Genomic DNA, 6,000 nt, shown 5'->3' with positions numbered 1-6,000 from the left:
GCTCGGTGCTCCTTTTCCTGTAGTCCACAATCATCTCCTTAGTCTTGGTTACGTTGAGGGATAGGTTGTTATTCTGGCACCACCCGGCCAGGTCTCTGACCTCCTCCCTATAGGCTGTCTCGTCGTTGTCGGTGATCAGGCCTACCACTGTTATGTCGTCTGCAAACTTAATGATGGTGTTGGAGTCGTGCCTGGCCGTGCAGTTATGAGTAAACAGGGAGTACAGGAGGGGACTGAGCAAGCACCCCTGAGGGGCCCCAGTGTTGAGGATCAGTGTGGTGGATGTGTTGTTACCTACCCTTACCACCTGGGTGTGGCCTGTCAGGAAGTCCAGGATCCAGTTGCAGAGGGAGGTGTTTAGTCCCAGGGTCCTTAGCTTAGTGATGAGCTTTGAGGGTACTATGGTGTTGAACGCTGAGCTGTGGTCAATGAATAGCATTCTCACATAGGTGTTCCTTTTGTCCAGGTGGGAAAGGGCAGTGTGGAGTGCGATAGAGATTGCATCATCTGTGGATCTGTTTGGGTGGTGTGCAAATTGGAGTGGGTCTAGGGTTTCTGGGATAATGGAGTTGATGTGAGCTAGTACCAGCCTTTCAAAGCACTGCATGGCTACGGACATGAGTGCTACGGGTCTGGTGTCATTTAGGCAGGTTGCCTTTGTGTTCTTGGACACAGGGTCTATGGTGGTCTGCTTGAAAAATGTTGTTGTTACAGACTCAATCAGGGACATGTTGAAAATGTCAGTGAAGACACCTGCCAGTTGGTCAGCACATGCCCGGAGCACACGTCCTGGTAATCCGTCTGGCCCCGCAGCCGTGTGTATGTTGACCTGTTTAAACGTCTTACTCGTGTCGGCTACGGAGAGCGTGATCACACAGTCGTCCGGAACAGCTGATGCTCTCATGCATGCCTCAGTGTTGCTTGCCTCGAAGCGGGCATAGAAGTGATTTACCTTGTCTGGTAGGCTCATGTCACTGTGCAGCTCACGGCTTTGCTTCCCTTTGTAGTCTGTAATAGTTTGCAAGCCCTGCCACATCCAACGAGCGTCAGAGCCGGTGTAATATGATTCAATCTTAGCCCTGTATTGACGCTTTGCCTGTTTGATGGTTTGTCGCAGGGCATAGCGGGATTTCTTGTAAGCTTCCGGGTTAGAGTCCCGCACCTTGAAAGCGGCAGCTCTACCCTTCACCTCAATGCGAATGTTGCCTGTAATCCATGGCTTCTGGTTGGGGTATGTACGTACAGTCACTGTGGGGACGACGTCCTCGATGCACTTATTGATAAAGCCAGTGACTGATGGGGTGTACTCCTCAATGTCATCGGAAGAATCCCGGAACATGTTCCAGTCTGTGATAGCAAAACAGTCCTGTAGTTTAGCATCTGCTTCATCTGACCACTTTTTTATAGACCGAGTCACTGGTGCTTCCTACTTTAATTTTTTCTTGTAAGCAGGAATCAGGAGGATAGAGTTGTGGTCAGATTTACCGAATGGAGGGCGAGGGAGACCTTTGTACGCATCTCTGTGTGTGGAGTACAGGTGATCTAGAATTTTTTCCCCTCTGGTTGCACATTTAACATGTTGATAGAGATTTGGTAGAACTGATTTAAGTTTACCTGCGTTAAAGTCTCCGGCCACTAGGAGCGCTGCCTCTGGGTGAGTGGTTTCCTGTTTGCTTATTTCCTTATACAGCTGACTGAGTGCGGTCTTAGTGCCAGCATCTGATTGTGGTGGTAAATAAACAGCCACGAAAAGTATAGTTGAGAACTCTCTAGGCAAGTAGTGTGGCCTGCAATTTATCACAATATACTCTACTTCAGACGAGCAAAATCTAGAGACTTCCTTAGATTTCGTGCACCAGCTGTTGTTTACAAATATGCACAGACCGCCCCCCCTCCCGTCTTACCAGAGAGTGCTGTTCTATCCTGCCGGTGCAGCGTATATCCCGCTAGCTGCATATCCATGTCGTCATTCAGCCACGATTCCGTGAAACATAGGATATTACAGTTTTTGATGTCCTGTTGCTAGGATATTCGTGATCGTACCTGGTCTAATTTATTGTCCAATGATTGCATGTTGGCGAGTAATATTGACGGTAACGGCAGCTTTCCTACTCGCCTTCTGCGGGTCCTGACGAGGCATCCGGCTCTACTTCCTCTGCGTCGCTTCCTTATGCGAACAATTGGGATGTCGGCCCTGCCGGGTGTTTGGAGAATATCGTGTGAGTCCTGCTTGTTGTTGAGAAAATATTTGTCTAATCCGAGGTGAGTGATCGCTGTCCTGATATCCAGAAGCTATTTTCTTCCGTAATACGGTTGCAGAAACATTATGTACAAAATAAGTTACAAATAACACGAAACAAAACACATAATAGCACAATTGGTTGGGCGACCGTAAAACTGCTGCCATTTCTTCCAGCACCATTTTAGAACAGAGTCAGAGTTACTAGTCAGAGTTACTAGTCAGAGTTACTAATCAGAGTTACTAGTCAGAGTTACTTGTCAGAGTTACCAGTCAGAGTTACCAATCAGAGTTACTAGTCAGAGTTACTAGTCAGAGTTACTAGTCAGAGTTACTAGTCAGAGTTACTAATCAGAGTTACTAGTCAGAGTTACTAGTCAGAGTTACTAGTCAGAGTTACTAATCAGAGTTACTAGTCAGAGTTACTAATCAGAGTTACTAGTCAGAGTTACTAATCAGAGTTACTAGTCAGAGTTACTAGTCAGAGTTACCAGTCAGAGTTACTAATCAGAGTTACTAATCAGAGTTACCAGTCAGAGTTACCAGTCAGAGTTACCAGTCAGAGTTACCAGTCAGAGTTACCAGTCAGAGTTACCAGTCACTCCTAATGAGACAACAGCACAGGACACTAAAGGAATGTTTTACATACTGTACTGTTTTCCTGTCTCTTGTTACAGGTGCTCTGCTTCTATCTCTAGAATTATACATCAGGTTGCTGCTTAGACAACACACACATTACTGACGCATTGCCAGCTACATGGACACCTCTCTAGAATAGAAACACCTCCTCTCATACTGTACACTGAGTCTGATGTAAGAACAGAGGGAGAGGAAGAGGAATGGAGAAGGAGTAGGAGAGAGAGAGGGAGAGAGAGAGGGAGAGAGAGAGAGAACGAGAGAGGGCGGGAGGGAGGGAAGGAGAGAGAGAAAGGGAGGGAGGGAGGGAGGGAGGGAGGGAAGGAGAGAGAGAAAGGGAGGGAGGGAGGGAGGGAGGGAGGGAGGGAGGGAGAGAACGAGAGAGGGCGGGAGGGAGGGAAGGAGGGAGGGAAGGAGGAAAGGGAGAGAGGGAGTGAGGGAGGGAGAGAGAGAAAGGGAATGAGGGAGTTGGAGAGGGAGAGGGAGCGTAAGATAGGGGGAGGGAGTGGTAGAGGGAGAGAGAGGGAGAGGGAGAGAGAGGGAGAGGGAGAGAGAGAAAGTGGACAGAGACTGTGCTCTCAGGAGTAAGAGGGACAGAGTGGCAGACCATCCCTGGCGTGCCATTGGCTGCGGAAGGCATAGCAGGTGTCCTATCCTGTGTCGGGTGCTCTGAGTTTAGCAGGGATTAGGGAGGTGAGGCTGGGTGTTCCTGGGGAGATCCCCTCACACCAGGCTATGGATTAGCTCTCTCCCTGGGCTGAGATCTGGCATGGCTCCCTGGTCCTGCTACCATCACAATGTGATCAGTGCAGACAAAAATGACGCGATCTGACGTAAGACAATGGCGTAGCCTCAAATTGCTCCACACCAGGCTGCACCAACGTCAATGACAGCTGGGACAGACAGACAGTAGAGCAGCAAAACATTTTTATTTTACTTAGCTAGGCAAGTCCATTAAGAACAAATTCTTATTTTCAATGACAGCCTAGGAACAATGGGTTAACTGCCTTGCTCAGGGGCAGAACGACAGATTTTTACCTTGTCAGCTCAGGGATTTGGTCTTGCAACCTTCTGGTTACTGGTCCAACACTCTAACCACTAGGCTGCCTGCCTCTAACCACTAGGCTGCCTGCCTCTAACCACTAGGCTGCCTGCCTCTAACCACTAGGCCGCCTGTCTCTAACCACTAGGCCGCCTGTCTCTAACCACTAGGCCGCCTGTCTCTAACCACTAGGCCGCCTGTCTCTAACCACTAGGCCGCCTGTCTCTAACCACTAGGCCGCCTGTCTCTAACCACTAGGCCGCCTGTCTCTAACCACTAGGCCGCCTGTCTCTAACCACTAGGCCGCCTGTCTCTAACTACTAGGCCGCCTGCCTCTAACCACTAGGCTCCCTGCCACCCAGATAAAGCATCACAATAAGCAGTATAATGTGAAAAACAGAACACTGTCAGAGAGAGAAGCTGGTATCCAAATGCTGATTTCATAAATTTAACAAGGCAAGTCAATTAAGAGCATATTCTTATTTACAACAACAGTCTACCCCGGGGCCAATTGTGCGCCACCCTACAGGACTCCCAATCACAGCCGGATGTGATGCAGCTTGGATTCGAACCAGGGACTGCAATTACACTTCTTCCACTAAGATGCAGTGCCTTAGACCACTGCGCCACTCGGCCTTTAGTTTGCCTTTAGTTTGCCTTTACTTTGTCTTTAGTTTGCCTTTAGTTTGGCTTTAGTTTGTCTTTTGTTTGTCTTTAGTTTGTCTTTAGTTTGTCTTTAGTTTGCCTTTAGTTTGCCTTTAGTTTGCCTTTAGTTTGCCTTTAGTTTGCCTTTAGTTTGCCTTTAGTTTGCCTTTAGTTTGCCTTTAGTTTGCCTTTAGTTTGCCTTTAGTTTGCCTTTAGTTTGCCTTTAGTTTGCCTTTAGTTTGCCTTTAGTTTGCCTTTAGTTTGCCTTCAGTTTGCCTTCAGTTTGGCTTTAGTTTGCCTTTAGTTTGCCTTTAGTTTGCCTTTAGTTTGCCATTCTCCAAAAGTTGGACTGAAATGTCACTTCTATCTCACATAACCTCAATCTTCGAGCAAATGTTTTCGACACATCAACTTTGTCACTTACTGCCCTGCAAGACTGTTGAGACTCCAGCTCACACCTTAATGCAGCAACACACACTCACACACACCTTCACACACCCACACATTCATATTCACACACACATTGTCACATTTACACACACCATCATCAACAGATAAACCGCCGCAAACATGACACACACACACACACACACACACACACACACACACACACACACACACACACACACACACACACACACACACACACACACACACACACACACACACACACACACACACACACACACACACAACCCTCGTGGCCAAATTTTCTCGCCTATCTAGTCCCACTCACGTGTCTCTCCCCTCTGTCTCTATCTGCCCTGTCTCAGACCAGCCTAGCCCTCCAATCACATGCCCTGAACCAACTCTCTCTCAGCCAATCACTGCCTAGTTGCTAGGTTAGAGGACCATCTATATCCTGTCCATGCTATTTGCTGAACGTGAATCTTACAGTCTAAACAAAAGATTACGTGACACAAACAAAAACAAACAGAGTTGGGCGGGCGCCCCTAAAATAAGATAGGACTGTGGTTCTCACACTAATGAAAGATTATTGATGTTACGTTGTAAATAGCTCTGTGGCAGGGCATCCACTGTTTTCTCTCACATGCCAGGGGAGCTGCATTAGCGCACTGTACGAACTGCAAAGGCAGATAGACAGGCAGGAGACAGATAGACAGAGACCGACGAACAGGAGACAGTGGCCACAAGGTGGCGCTCTTAGTGTCGTGTAGTGGGCAGTACGGCGATTCGATGGTAACATAGTCTCTCTGTGTGAGATCCACGGAGACACAGATACTCACTGAACCTTAATGCACAGTATACACACAAACACACAACATTATACAGTGTCCTGAACAAGTATTTAGACGCTTTCATTTCATTTAGTAATGCATTTTTTATTTATCTTAAAAATATATCATTTTTCTTCCACTTTGACATTACAGAGTATTTTGTGTAGATTGTTGACAAAAAAAAAGAGAAATAAATCAAT

This window comes from Salvelinus fontinalis, chromosome 14 (genome assembly GCF_029448725.1).
Source record: "Salvelinus fontinalis isolate EN_2023a chromosome 14, ASM2944872v1, whole genome shotgun sequence".
In the NCBI taxonomy this organism is placed as follows: Eukaryota; Metazoa; Chordata; class Actinopteri; order Salmoniformes; family Salmonidae; genus Salvelinus; species Salvelinus fontinalis.
The sequence above is the reverse complement of the archived record's forward strand: the minus strand, read 5'-3'. Positions refer to the sequence as shown.